The sequence below is a fragment of the Engraulis encrasicolus genome, chromosome 2 (assembly GCF_034702125.1).
Source record: "Engraulis encrasicolus isolate BLACKSEA-1 chromosome 2, IST_EnEncr_1.0, whole genome shotgun sequence".
Classification (NCBI taxonomy): domain Eukaryota; kingdom Metazoa; phylum Chordata; class Actinopteri; order Clupeiformes; family Engraulidae; genus Engraulis; species Engraulis encrasicolus.
Genome location: NC_085858.1, coordinates 13,390,008 through 13,406,066, shown reverse-complemented (window position 1 = coordinate 13,406,066; position 16,059 = coordinate 13,390,008).

Sequence of the window (16,059 nt, the reverse complement as noted above, 5' to 3'; positions counted from 1 at the left end):
GAAGCCCTGGAGGCAAGCGAAATGCCAGCCACTGATGAGTGTCTCTAGCCAGCCATGGAGTGATGATCCACAGAAGACAGAATTCAACCTGATGCTGAACTAAGATACTGGGACCTCTTAAACTTGAAAATAACAGTTTATTTTTTGTTTTCTCAGACAGTATTGAAAGGCTATGTTGGGCTCTGATGCCAAATATTTCCAGTGAACTGTATCCAAAGCTTAAAACTTGTATAAATGTCACCAGATGACATCATACACTAGTTTGCATCATCATTTATATTAATTAAAGAATAGTCAAATCAAAACCCCAATACCTCACAAAATGAAGACCTTAGGCCTAGGTCATAACAGGAAATTCCCCATTCAAAATCCCTCTCAATACAAAAATATTTTCAACACATAAATAAATAAATATGGATATGCATATTTCTGTACACACAAGCCCTCTCTGTCCATCTCCAGGTTCCGTCCCATGGGCCTGGTGGAGCGTATCCAGGCTATTGCTCAGAACGTCTCAGACATGGCTTGTTGGATTTCAGCCATTTTGTTCCAACTGTTGTAAACCCATTTCAAAATCATTTTCCAAACTTACTATGTGTTGGCTAGAATCCAGCGTGTTCTTTTTAAAGAGTCAGAGAGCATGGTGTCCAATTCTTGATTTTAGCGGGTTTATTTATCCAAAGCATCTGGCATGAAGTTACAAATAATTAAAGCATTTTTGAATTCTGTTCTTCTGTGACCTCACCCTTACAGCAACAGCCTAGGAACATTCTGTCTTTCCCTATTGTATCTGTCTTTTTGTAGTAGAGTGACCATCCCCCGTCTGTCTCCAAGCTGTGGGGGCTTCCATTGTCTCCAGGTAGATCTAGCCCCTTGGCCAGACCTCCTGAGGTGTGTCTTGATCACACAGAGAAAGTGGGTTGGATGTGGCTGATAACCCTTCGCAAAATATACAGCATATGATCATGACCCTTATTAAACATTCTCAATGTCAATTTACAAAATATATGCCATATATTTTCAGGCTGAGAAGGTGGAGCAGATCCTTCAGAGGAGACAGAGTGCCAGCAAAGGTATCTGCTCAGACTGAGCAGACGAGTCTCAAGAGAGCAGTGAAAGAGGCATCAGAGTCATGTCTACCTCAACGGCTTCAATGGCTGTTTAGAATAATGCCCAAACAAGACCAATCATTAATCTCATTCAATTAGCTTTTTCTAACACACCAGCAAAATTCTCACGGACCAATGTTGCATTAAAGTAGGAGACACTTGAAGAAGCCACAAGAAAACACGGTATGCACCTTGCAGCTTACAGTGACAGATGAGACAACAGCAGTACACTGACAGATGAGTCTTCATCTTTTATTACTTGATATTAGCCCCCATACCCTTGGTGTGCTTGGTATTGTGCAGGCAGGTGCTCAGCCTTGCTCAACCCTTAAAGCAGAGGCCATAGTAAAGATATATGTTCTTTCATTTAATCCATTCAGCTCTCAGTCTCACTGATAATGTTTTGTCAAGCGGAGTTCCTGAAGGCAGCGTGGTATTGAAATATGCTCCTCAGATACTCAGTCCAAGACAGCTAATCCCTCCTGACTGTGGGGCTCAGAGACATTGTGCAGGAGCCATCGTCATTGTTGCAATTAATATTCTAATGGTACAGAATGGGCTGTAATCCTCTGGATGTGATCACAGGCCTGTGTGTGTGTGTGTGTGTGTGTGTGTGTGTGTGTGTGTGTGTGTGTGTGTGTGTGTGTGTGTGTGTGTGTGTGTGTGTGTGTGTGTGTGTGTGGGAGGGGGAGAGAGAGAGAGAGAGAGAGAGAGAGAGAGAGAGAGAGAGAGAGAGAGAGAGAGAGAGAGAGAGAGAGAGAGAGAGAACCACCACTCATGCTTGGCAGGTTTCGAGAGCAGAGCTCCCTCAGCCAGTGATGCGTAATTAGGAAAAGCCAGAGCACACTGCCAACGCCATGAATATGCACAGGAATTTGTATTTGTATAACTATGTGCACACACACGAACGCACACATATGCACACACATTTACATGCATGACTGTATACACACATGAACTGTACATACACATGCTTAGATGTACATTCTGAACCATGAAGCCTTTGTGCATGTACTCCAGTAGAGTCATGAAAAAAATATTAGATGATTGCACACATGCACATGTACAGACTTAAAAGGACTTTTATCTGTGAGTTATTTTAATAAAAAAACTAATGTCCTGGTATTCGGCCCTGGTTGAGCTAAGTTTTTGTACATAGCCAAGGCCAATCTTTCTCTTTTTCTTGGAGAACCTTTACAGTAAAAAGCAGGACAGCTGACAAGAGCCGCAGGGCAAAAGATATACCTTTGAAAAGAGAGATCAAACGAAAGATCCTTCAAATCCTTTTTGCCATATCTGTGAAAAAACTTTTAAAGAAAGTTTCATTTATTTATTTATTGGAAATGTGAACAAAGCTGTTTTTTTCTGTGCAGTGAGAGATGGCTTGATGGGCCAGTGTGACGTCCCAAAGGATCCTCTATACCCAGACTGCCCCAGTAAAGTTGACGTGAGTATTTTGCACTCTTATCAATTATGCAGACGTATTTTAAGAATCCAGTTTTGTTCATCATCTGTCAATAGTCTATAATGTTTAAAGAAACATTCTTTCCCCCAAATTTTGAAATAATGGTTGCAAAAAAGTATATGAATTAACTTATAAAAGGAGGAAATGGACTTCATAGTGCCACCATGCCTGGGTTACTACAGCACCTACAGTTGTACATTTAGATTGGCGAAAAACCCTCTTCCAACCAATATGGTAACCACAGGTAGAAACTACATAGTGTATGTTTAAATTCATCACTTGTAGATGCCCTTTCCCTCATTTAGACTTTAAAGAGAGTTGTTGAAGAGAGTTAATTTGGCACTAAAGCTTTTTATTTAACAGGTTAACTATCAAAGGCACGTCATACTGTGGAAACCTTTATTGTTGCAGTGGATGCGATCCCGGTGGATGTCTGACCCGTGTTACAGCTTCTATGGTGTGGACGGCTCCAGAGAAGGTGGAATGTATGAGAATGGTCACAGGCTGGTGGCCAGGAGTGGCACTGCAGCTACGTTCTCACAGCCAAGTAAATAATGAATGGAATGAATGCCAAGCTTTAGCTGGGATGCCAACCCACAGTCTTTACACTGGGAGATTCTGTACAGTGTAGGTACACTTGGTTGACACTGACACCAGATCACAAGTTTTATTATTACTAACACTCCTCCAAGACTTAACATGTGTCATGATTTCTGGAAAGGTTTAGCCTAGAAGTAGGTACACTCATTCACAAGTGATGAATGCAAGATGGTATTTTCCTTACAGGGGTTTGCTTTAAGTGTGCCCTCTTTCTCTCTGTCCCTCTTTCTCTTTCTTCTCTTCTCTTTTTCTTCTCTGCTGTGTCTGTGTGGGAGGGCACAGGGCCATGTTCAGGGGGATCAGGGCATCAGGAGAACTAGCTAGCACGGTCAGAGTCAGAGCCTGTTTCATACAGACGACACTGTAGGCTTTTCAGCCCCAGAAGCCCATCTCATTATAAGACGCCGCCTGCAATAATACTGACTCATTCACAGATAGAACAATATATTGGGCTATTTTTTGCTTCCCTTCTTTTTTGTCAGTTTATGTAATACTAAAACTGGGGATGCCATCTAATTTTTTTCATTGTCCTCGATAATGTCATTTAGGATATTAAAATTCTTATTATTTCAGGCTCTCTATTGCAGTGACCTCATTACATAAAAAGATATTGAAAATATTAATCCCAAAAGTTCCCAGAGCATTACTATGTGTACAAGGTTATGACTAGTACTGTAAAGTTATTTGGTTACAGATTTCAATGCCAAGGATGCAACACAATTGTATTAGAATTTTATTTATGCTTTTATTACATGTGTAAATGAAACACAACAATCTATTTTAGCATTTTGTGCCCTCTCCTAAAAAGTCTGTCCCTAATCACCTGTCAACTGTAAAGATGTTTATTCACCTAATGTATGGCTGTAGTGTTTTCAGACAATGTAACACATCCTTACCACCTCCACCTAGTCCTGGACTGGTAATCTGGCATACAGGGCATTTCCCAGTGGGACAACATTCCTCGGGAACCTATTTTGTTGAGTGCAGTGTTGTTTTCATGACATTGTGTGATGTCTTGAGGTGGCCAGATATGAGCACACACACACCTCCCATGGCTACTTCCTGTGTGCGCATGGGAATCAAACGCAGGAGAGATTTTTATCGTGCCCAAGACGTTAAAGATATTGATTTTAGTGGAGCCACTTGGCTTCTCTATGTATTCCTGGCAGACATAACCCTGAGTTGGCTACACACACACACACACACACACACAAACACACACACAAACACACAGGACAGCTCTAATCACAGCTTCACTCAGCTGGAGCGGGAGACTAACAGCCTTTATTTTACTAGTTTTGCCTTAAGTGCTTCGACACACACACTATATCCCACCACCGCTAAGGGCTCTAACTAGCGTCTGCAACAAGCGATCGTTTGATCTAATGGCACCATCACTCCTGAGGTGTTCACGCTGGTGTTGGTGGAGGCTAACGTAGCTGCTCCATCTCTAAACGAGCCAACTGAAGTGAGGAGGGTTTGTGTGATGAGTGTGCTGTGTGAAAACCAGGTTTTGTGATGTGTGTGGTGACGAGAAGAGTATGTGCTGGTGTGTGTAGAATATATTACAGAGAAGTTCTCAGTTCGCTGCAACTGGGTTTGGGTGATAGGGCACGTCTGTCAATTGTTTCTTTCTTCTTTAAATCCCTGTTACTGATTCAAAATAGTCCCTTACACTACAATATTACTATATTTAAAATGAAAGGAATGACACTTTTGCATTACTTTAGTTACTTTCACCAAAATAACTGAAGGCCTAAATATGGATCTGGCGATTTGTTACAGTGTAAATCAAGCTCATTAGTCATGACTTTTTCATCTCCAACCCAGGAGGTGTTTTTGGCAGCATGCAGACTAAAAACTACCAGGTTCAGGAATAGCTTCTTCCTGACCCACCACACTGAATATCACTAAAATCCAGTTCATTGTAATGCATTTGTAACTTGAGTTATGTGGCAGTGTAACTAAGTAAATGTTACAGATTGTTGACCTGTAATGCCTTACATTACTGCTTTACAGCAAAAAGTAATGCATTACAGTAATTAATTACTTTTGTAATGCATTACTGCCCAACACTGGTGATGATCAGGTGTGGAGCTAATTTGCTCACAACTCCTGTATGCAGGGCCGGTGACAGCTTTTTGCCGGGCCCAGGACAAAGTCATCTGAATGGATGGTTCACGTTAATTAGCCGTTTCAGTCTCTATAATTACCATAGCCGTAATGACCACTAGTTGACATACTGTAGTCATATCAAGGTAAAGAATTTGTCATTTTTTTATGGGACTGGCCATCCGATGCCAGCCAACATCCGATTAACTTAAAGACGATCCAAAGAATTAAAATGGTCTGTGCTGGTTAATCATAAGCCCATGTCATAAGCCCATCTCACACTTCTCATGCTCTGACTGTTCTGAACCAACCTGCATTTTTCTGGACTGAAGCTGTTTTATCTCTTCGTTTTTGTTGCTATTCTCCTACTGTATGTTTACACCTTCCTGTTCATTCCTCTCTCTGCGACCTTAAAGCCCTTTTCAGAGATGTAAATGGTGAGGTGTGAGAGGTGTGCTAGGATGGCTTTTAAAAAGCCATTCATTGTCTATAAGCAGCTAAGGTGAGTGAAATGACAGGTTAGATCAGTGGTTCCCAACCTTTTTCTTAAGGGACCCATGTTTTTACTATTGAAAGCTTTGGTGACCCAACCACGCGAGCGCCCGCACGAGACGGAGTCACAAGATGCCCTCTGTTTCCTGGGAAAACTAATTTTAGTTATTTTATTCCTCAATTCGTCTTTGGTCAAATATAGAATAAATGTTTAATGTAGCACTTACAATTTGCTGCTTCTATACATTTATTAGTTAAAAGCTTTGTCATTTATTCAACATGGGCTATATATATTTAAAATGAAACCCCTTAAAATCAAGAGGGCTCTGCGACTCCCTGTGGATCTTTGGCGACCCATACGGTGGGTCTCAACCCATAGGTTGGGAACCACTGGTGTAGAGTACAGCAGTGGACTCCAGGTGTATAGTGTAGAGTACAGCAGTGGACTGAGGCTCCAGGGGTCCATTTCTCGAAAGCGTCTTTGCTATCGTCATTAGCAAAGTCCTTCTTAAGAGCGACTCAACTCTCTCTCGACAGCGACGCTCACAACTAAATCCAAGGGAACGGTAGGGCGGTCTTAAGACGGTCTTAAGACGGTTAGCAACGAAAAGAATCGAGAAACGGACTCCAGGTGTATAGTGTAGAGTACAGCAGTGGACTCCAGGTGTATAGTGTAGAGTACAGCAGTGGACTCCAGGTGTATAGTGTAGAGTACAGCAGTGGACTCCAGGTGTATAGTGTAGAGTACAGCAGTGGACTCCAGGTGTATAGTGTAGAGTACAACAGTGGACTCTAGGTGTATAGTGTAGAGTACAGCAGTGGACTCCAGGTGTGTAGTGTAGAGTACAGCAGTGGACTCCTGGTGTATAGTGTAGAGTACAGCAGTGGACTCCAGGTGTATAGTGTAGAGTACAGCAGTGGGTTTGTTCATAATATGTGAACACACACACAAGAACCAAACATGGGAACGCAATTTCACGCGCACGCATGCATGCACGCACACACATACAGTACACTATACACACCACTTATTCATTTAAACACACACAGCACGCTGTCCGTTCATGCATTCATTACAAATGCACGCAAACATGTGCAGCCACACAGTAGATTGGTATTGACACTGGGGCTTGTGGTCTGGTGTATAAACTAGCTCATCAGTTCCAGTTGCTGTCCACCCTGCCTACTTTGCTGAAGCTGAAACTCTTCACCTCTGAACTCCATCCCTCTCTCCCTCTCTCCCACTCCTCATCCCTGTTTCCCACTACCCATCCCTCTCTTCCTCTCTCTCCCACTCCAGCATCCCTCTCTCCCTCTCTCTCCCACTCCACATCCCTCTCTCAAACATTTTCTTAGTCCCAATGGAACGTCTCTGCTCAAACCATGTCACTGCTTTGAACACGCATCTACCCAAGGCCGTTGGAGCTGCTCAAAGTGGATTGCTTCCCGACAAAGTGGGTGGAGTTCCCAAGTTCTCAGGAGCTCAGAAAATACTGCTATTGCTCTTGACTAGTAGCAATGCCGAAGGTGTTTCGTCACTGAGAGGGTGCTGCCAGGCTAGCGTTTCATTACCACAGTCTGTTTTATGTCTTTTCAATTTTCTTTTCTGATTCTTTTTTTCTTATTGGATTTTATTTTCTATTTCCTTTTTTTATTTTCTTTGCTCTTTGCTCTTGCTTTTCTTTCTTTCTTTCTTTCTGTCTTTCTTTCTTTCTTTCTGTCTTTCTTTCTTTCCTCCCTACCTCTCCTTGTTTAACTAGTTTAATATTCAGCATTGGAGCCACATGACTACATTGACTAGTTGAAGGTGTGAAGGCAGTACACAGTAATGGCTGTGTTCCAGATAGTCCCCAGAGTCCTTTGGGGAGGGCTGGACTTGAATCAGGTCTGTGGGTCAGTTGGTGGCTGCTGGCTCCTAATAGTATCCTGATGGAGGGCAGTGGAGCAGCACATTGGTTTAGAAAAGTCCTGGCCCATTCTCTCCTTCTCCCCTTCTCCCCTCTCCCCTTCTTCCCTTCCTTTCCACACGTTCTGTTCCTGAGCAGCAGCCTCCCAGCCCACCTATAAGTGGCCCAGATTGCCCTGGGCTCTGCCTGCTGATCCAGCTTTGTTTTGAGGCAGAGAGGGCAGAGGGGGCTGTGGGGGAGAGCGGAGAGAGTCTGGGGATGGGGATGTGGGGCTTCAGAGCGTAGCTAAAAGAGGAGCGAGGGGCTGGGGATGGAGAGTGGGGTTGTGGAGATGTGGGGCTTCAGAGCGTGGCTACGAGAGGAGAGGGGCTGGGGATGGGGTTGTGTGGGTGTGGGGCTTCAGAGCGTGGCTAAGCCACTGCAGGCTCCACTGAACTTTTGTCAGTTCCATTTGTTGCATCTGGCTGCCCAGAGTGATCCGGCAGTGTGGTGGAAGGTGGCATCTAATCTCATCAAATGCTGCTGGGTGTCGGCTGCTGGGTGTCTATCTGACTGACTGTCTGACCTGACTGACTGTGTAGAGAGAGAGAGAGAGACAGAGAGACATAGAGACAGAGAGAGAGAGAGAGAGAGAGAGAGAGAGGGAGGGAGAGAGAGAGAGAGAGAGAGAGAGGGAGAGACAGAGAGAGAGAGAGAGAGACAGAGACAGAGACAGAGACAGAGACAGAGACAGAGAGACAGAGAGACAATGACTGTGACTTATTGTGCTGATATTGTGAAACACATCTTTTAAGACAAACGTGGACTTTGGCATGATGAATTTATATTTATATTTATTTAATTCAATATCCAGCCATGCATTACAAAGTGGGTTGTGCTTATGTGCCTGTGTTCTCTGCATGTTCGTGTGCCTGTGATTGTATCTGAAATGTGTGTGTGTGTGTGCATGTCTGTGAGTGCGTGCGCGTGTGAGTGTGCGTTTGTGTGTGTTGTTGTTAAGTGCGTTCTGGTATGGGCCTGGCAACTCACTGTGTTCCTTTCTGATGAGCTTAAACCTCAAAACAGCCAACAACAGCGACATTCTTGCCTGGGCTCATCCTGTCTGGAGAGCTGAGAAAATATTGATTTCAGCAGGAGACCCAGGCGCTGCCGCTGTCACAGCAGCCAAGTCGATCTAAGTGGCAGAGAAATGGTAGAAAAAGGGGTTGTCTTGTTCAGTGTACTGCAATTCGTGTCCATTTTGTCCTTGGATTTTATTTCGAAAAGTGGAATGTGTTGTATTGGAGAGCTGAACTGAAATAAAGTGTGTGTGCGTGTGCATGTTTTTTTTATGTGTAATGTGTGTGTGGAATGTTCATGTGGCATGCTTGTGACCATGTAGGCCTATTCCTGCTACATTTACATTTTGCATGTAGCTTTTAGTATGAGCTGTGTTTCTGCTATTATTAGAGCGCAAGCTTTACGTAAACCGTCCTCTCTGCAGATGCAGGTAAATTAATGGCTATTCTCCTCCAGTACTCATTGATGTGCAGAAGGAAACGAGCCCTGAGATTTCTCTTCCGCTTTTCCCGTCTCATCAAAGATGATCGTCAAAGAGGCGCTGAACGCCAATACATCTGGGTGATGCGCCATTAGTGTCTGAGAGAACGAGGCAGCAATTCACAAAGTTTCTTTGCTCTGTCATCCTTCACAGAAACATTCTTCTTCACACACACTCATTCTCTCGCTGTCTTTTAAAAAAAATCTCTTTTTAATAAAAGTCTCACTTTCTATCTTCCTCTCCACACACTTACTCTATCTCTCACTTCATCACCCTTTCTGTCTTTTCTTTCACTCAATGTCTTACACGCACGGACGTATGCACGCACACACACAGGCACATGACGCACATGTAATACATGTAGTCAATACTTACTGTACACACATGCACAGGCATATGGATATGCACGCACGCACGCACGCACGCACGCACACACACACACACACACACACACACACACACACACACACACATACACACACACACACACACACAGTCTCTCATTCTCCATTAAGCTGACAGATAGTTATCTAGGTTGCCTTGGCTCAGTATCCCTTGGGGAGGTTTCTATTTAGATTTCATCTCCCTATCATCCTTTTGCCGCTCAGCAGAAGATTGATCACGATGGAAAACAAGAAAAGAAGGAGATAGAAGGAAATAAGGATAGAAGGACAAATAGACTAATCATGTCGGCTAAAATAGTCAGAGAATGTCAGTTCGAGAAAGAGATGGAGAGACAGTAAAGACAGAGAGCGGGCCAGACAGTGTGGTACAGTAAGACTGCTGTCGTTTAATTGTGCAGTGCTCTGCAGTGTCCTTGTCATGGTGTGTGTCATAGTGTGTCAGGTACAGTAGAATGGTCCCTGTCCCTTATGAAATGCCATGTGCGGTCATTGAGGACAACAGATGGCTTCTGGGGCAGACAGCTGTCACCACCAACCCTTTTGAGTTGAGCTGAGTGGAGTTGAGTTGAGGTGTGTGTTTGTGAGTGTGTCTATTTGTGTGTGTGTGTGTGTGTGTGGGGGGGGGTGCCGCCACACCCTCCCCTCTTTTTACCCTGGATGTGCTGCTGCTGCCTGAGTGGAGGATTGTGGGGTATAAACAGTGTGCTCTGGCCCAGTGTCTGCCCTTGGGGACGCTGCTGTACAATGAGACAAGGATATTTGTTTACCACATACATAGCAATACTGGGTAAAGTAGGGCATGCAGTAAAATTGGTGCTGTAGTTAGCCTTTACTGTGCCTGGGGAGAGAGAGTAAACTAAAGTGCAGAGGATGCAGTTTGGGGAGCTGGTCTTATGAAAGGCAGGGGTGGAATAGGTAATGTGCCCTGCCAGCATCGTTCATGTAAATGAAAACATTACAATATGATCCCTATGATGACTCTGAGATCACCGGTCTGCTTTATGCCTTGGCTCCGATATTGTAGCTCACTACAAGTTCTGCCACAATACGGCAAGAGTTTTTGGTTCTTGCAAACAGCTTCTATAAATGTTTTGTCAAAACCATGCCGCTGTGAGCAATATGCGAAGTGGAGGCCTACTTTTGGTGATGCAATTCACAGTTCTTCCTTGACTCACATGCGCTAGTGAGGCAGGAAGGCATGTTTCATGGGCATAAACATGGGCAGCTACACTAGGAGTGCAAACAGGAACTTATCTGAAGGGTTTTTTGTCAGAGATGCTTTGTGTGTGTGTGTGTGTGTGTGTGCGTGTGTGCGCGTGTGCGCGCGTGCGTGTGTGCGCGTGTGCGCGCGTGCGTGCGTGCGTGACTGACGTGGGCACCGTTGGCAGTGCCATCTGCCTGAGTGATGTAGTAGCTTCTCGCTCTCCTCTGCTGCCTGCTCTCCTGTGATATTATGCGGCAGATGAATAATGTACAATTCTTAATGCCACAGAGTTTCCGGCATACAGCAGATCACTGTTGTTTTGTCTGTAGGTGTAATCTGTTTTCATACAGTAAATGTGATGTGCCTTTTTTATCATCTCTTAATTGGTTTGTATTACAATGCAAAAGCAGTGTTTAGACATGAGTGAACTTTCTCTGACTGACCAGTGTTTTATATCTAATACCACACACTTACACAAACACATTTTGGATATAAAGGGATTTTGCGTGGCCATTTGGAAGATAAGCAGAAGTTTACTGTGCTTTGTTGTTGCTGCTGCTCCTGGGGTGTTGTCGGTGTTTTGTTTACCCATCATCCTCTGTAATCTGCTGCTGCTGCTGCTGGCATCTCCTCTATGACCCTGGCTGTGTAGCATGATGACTGTGGCACGCTGTGTGGTGGCCTGCTGCTGGCATCTCCTGTATGACCCTGGCTGTGTAGCCATGATGACTGTGGCATGCTGTGTGTTGTCCTGCTGCTGGCATCTCCTCTATGACCCTGGCTGTGTAGCTGTGATGACTGTGACATGCTGTGTGGTCTCTTGCTGCTGGCATCTCCTCTATGACCCTGGCTGTGCAGCCGTGGTGACTGTGGCACACAGTGTGGTGTCCTGCTGCTGGCATCTCCACTATGGCACAGACTGTGTTGTGTCTGTGTCTGTGGTGGCATGCTGAGTTCAATCCTACTGTTGGCATTTCCTCTGGGACCCAGTCCGTGGTGACTGTGGCATGCTGGGAGGTTTCCTGCTGTTGGTATGTCCTCTATGACTCAGGCTCTGACGTGACCATGACAGTGCTATGTGACAGTGCTGGCACCTTCTCTATGTGACCCAGGCTGTTATGAGTCCATGATGACAGGGTTTGACATTGCCACCTGCCAACTGGCCAAATGCTGGAAAAGCTTGGCTGTGGCTGGCAATAATTTCAGTGTCATAAGCCAATTTGGTAGGTTGCTTATTCCTTGGTATGACATATCAGAGTAGCTCTATCCTGGAGCTGGAACTCTCTCGCACGCACGCACGCACGCATGCACGCACGCACGCACGCACGCACGCACGCACGCACGCACGCACGCACGCACGCACGCACGCACGCACGCACGCACGCACGCACGCACGCACACTGTTGTTTTGTCCACTTAATGTACTTTATGTGTATCATAAGACCAAATTGCCTGAACTCAGGAATAGTCCAGTCCAGTCCAATATTCCATGCATGTACATTATATGCTATCTGTCACGAGAGAGAGAGAGAGAGAGAGAGAGAGAGAGAGAGAGAGAGAGAGAGAGAGAGAGAGAGAGAGAGAGAGAGAGAGAGAGAGAGAGAGAGAGAGGGAGAGAGAGAGAGAGATTGCCCTCTCTTTTCCCTCCTCAGCTCATTTTATGCTACATCACTGCTAATTTAATCCCCATCCTTGCTCAGCTCAACAGGATAGATTTGCATATATCCAATTAAAGGCCTTTAACATGCCACATCCTGTCGATTCACCACGCACACTGCCAAAACACAAAAGCGTTTACCGTCTTCATTGCACGTTTTGCACTTGAGTTCCACCAATGTATCACTTTTTAATATTCCAGACAACGCCACCTACAGTAAGCCACCCACTACCACCCCGTTCCCCATTTGATTTTCTCATCCAAGCCAGTCCAGAAGAGAAGGTCCAATTTTTAGCAGTGGCCTCCGTTGTCAGAGTTGGTGTCTGTTGAGTGAGAGGAGAGAATTTTGGGATTTTTGGATCTCGAATCTCCAAGAGATATTTGGTCCATCTAATCTTGGTGTCAGTGCTGTGGGGGGGGGGGGGGGGGGTAATGTGCATGCATGCGTGTCTGTGTAAGACTCTCTCTCTCTCTCTCTCTCTCTCTCTCTCTGTCTCTCTCTCTCTCTCTCACTCTCTCTCTCTCTCTCTCTCTCTCTCTCTCTCTCTCTCTCTCTCTCTCTCTCTCTCTCTCTGTAGGACTGTGTTTGACACAGGATAATTCTAGTATCCAAGCGAAGTGTCCTTTTACAAATCACCTGAGCCCCACACCACCCCTAGTGGGCTCGATTGCTACCTTGCATGCCAGACTTCACAGCCAGTCTATGAAAGGGTGAGCATGAGGCACTCTGTAAAACATGCTTTGGCCAAGTACATTTTGACATGTAAAGGCCTTTTTATTTGTTGAAACATTTGCATTCTCTAAATAGCTGCGACATACCCCCCAACCCAAAGTGCATTTTAAGAATGCCTACCAAATGACCTAGTCTCTATCTTGACTATAACACCCACAAGTTAACAGTTAATCAACAGACCAATATCAATTTCATTGCAGACAATGACAAATGTTAGAATTCATTTATTTTAAATTGTTTAATAGGCTATAGGCTAATTCAAAAGTATGATTTATTTGACAGGGAACTTATCAATGTGATATGAAAACTAGTAATCATCATTGTCTGATGTAATAAGTTCATGATTGTCTTGTAATATACAACTTTATCGTTATTCTGCTGTATTGGCCCAATATAAGTTCTTCATTGTCCCATAGCCTTATTTAAGTTCGTCATTATCTTAATGTAAGTAAGTTCATGATTGTCTAGTACAGGGGTGGGGAACCTATGTCTCGAGGGACGTTTTATCCGGCCCCTGATGTAATTTTAATGTTATGCAGCTTCACATGAAATATGACATATTTTGTAATGGAATCTTAGAAAATACATTTGCAATACAATTAAGTTATATTCAGGGGACCTAGAAGGTGGGATCTGTTTTAAAGGTGGCTGCCTTCAATATAGGCCTTATGGCCCTCGGAGGACTTTTACTGCCCTCGGATGAATTTGAAGTGCCCCCTCGAATGAAAAAGGTTTCCCACCTCTGGTCTAGTAGTAGGCCTATCATAAAAGTTCATCATTATCCTCTTATATAAGATAAGTTCATGACTGTCTTGTTATAATAAAAAGTTCCTCATTGTCTTGTAGTATAATATAAGTTCATGATTGTCTTGTAGAATAATGACAGTTCATCATTATATTGTACAATCATGTATGAATTCATCTCCTGGCCCAGGAAAAACAGACCACCACAAAGGAACTGCCCCAGATATAGCCACAATAATATATGGGTATAAAATCTAGGGTCTTATTTTAAAACAGATTGTCATATTTTTCATGCCCCTTTTTCAGACCCATGTAATAAAGCTTGTTTTCTATTCTTGACATCCTTGTAATTATATCACTTTTCGGTAACACTTTATTTCAGGGTTACATCTATAAGCACTAACACATACAATGTTAATGTCTGTATAAGTTCCTCGTAAGGCATGTACTAAGCAAAATCAAATATTTGTTAATCATGTATTTGCAAATGTCTTGTTCATGCACAATAAAGGATGTATTACTAATATAACCTTAGTAAGGACCAGTAAGCCTATTTCTGTATATTAGTAAGTATTAAGTGCCAGAATACAAAGTGTATAAGCTCCCCCTAATCAGCAAAGTGTAACAGTATATCTAATGAAATCTAATCTAATCTTCTTGGGCATCTATTTTTCTCTCATTCAAATCAATATAATAATGGTAACAGGAGCAATTATATAGCAAGGATTGGACGTACCCTTCTCAATGACGGTGGGGTGGTGAGAAGTAATTTTTTTCATGTACCATGAATAGCTTAGTTTTGCTTCCAAAGGTAGTGCGGGGTAGGTAGTGTGGGGGCCCTAAGCCATCTGTGGTGAGCAATGCCTCACTTTAAAATAGGGACCCTTATTCCACATTTGTTTTCACACTGTTCAGGGTTGGTTCACACAGTGTACCAGGAGCTTATACACATTGTATTCTGGCACTTACTGATTACTCATAAATTGAAATCTAGGTCTACTGGGTCCTTACTAAGTTTATATTGCTAATAAATCCCTTATTGTGTATGAACAAGACATTTGCGAATAAATATCTAACAACTGTCTGGTTTTGCTTAGTACATGCCTCACAAGTTACTTACACAGGCATTAATATTGTATGTATTAGTGCTAATACATGTAACCCTAAAATAAAGTGTTACCGGTCATTCTAGTAATTATTTGTTTATTACTCTGTAAATATTCATGAAAAGATCAAATTTGGCAACAGGCAGCACAGTCTCAATGAGCAATATAATTGACTTACTCTGGCCACCATCTTACACAGTGTACCTTTAAAGGCTGAGCTGTTGTCTACAAACAGCATCCTTGCGTAAGTGTCCTTTTACTCCAGGTGTGTCAGGGAGGTATGCAGTGCGTTGGTGATGACATCATCAATAGATCTATTCTGTCTGCAGGCAAACTGGTGACAGTAAAGCGTAGTTGGAGTCATGTTGCAGATGATGTTCTTCACAAGTCTTTCAAAACATTTACTGTGAGGGCTACAGGCTGCCAGTCGTTCAAGCTGGTGATTTGGTTTTTCTTAGGCACTGGAACAATAACAGATGACTTAAAGCTGCTTGGCACAACACATGTGGACAAGGAGAAGTTAATGATTGTCCGTAAACACACCAGCCAGTTGTTCTGAACACACTCTGATAACACGGCCTGGAATCCCATCAGGCCCTGCTGCTTTTCGACTTGCTGGCCGCACATCAGCCATTGAGTGCGTATACATGCAGTTCAGTATCCCGAAAATGATCGGGATATTAAGTATCCCGAATTTGCACTTGAGCATATAAACACTTCAGTATCTCGAATAAACCCTTATTCAGGATACTGAGAAATCGGAATATGCTAGGTGGAGTATTCCAAAAGAAGCCGGGATACTGACGCATGTATACACCTTATCCCGAATATAGGGGCTTCCCATAGAACGCTGTTGCTGGTATCCAGGCTGCACACATTTGAAGAAAATTCTATAACGGCCAAGAATGTTGACTGTCATATAATATGTGACAGTCATATGTTGTGCTCATATAAACACCTTATCCTGAATATGATCATAACCATAA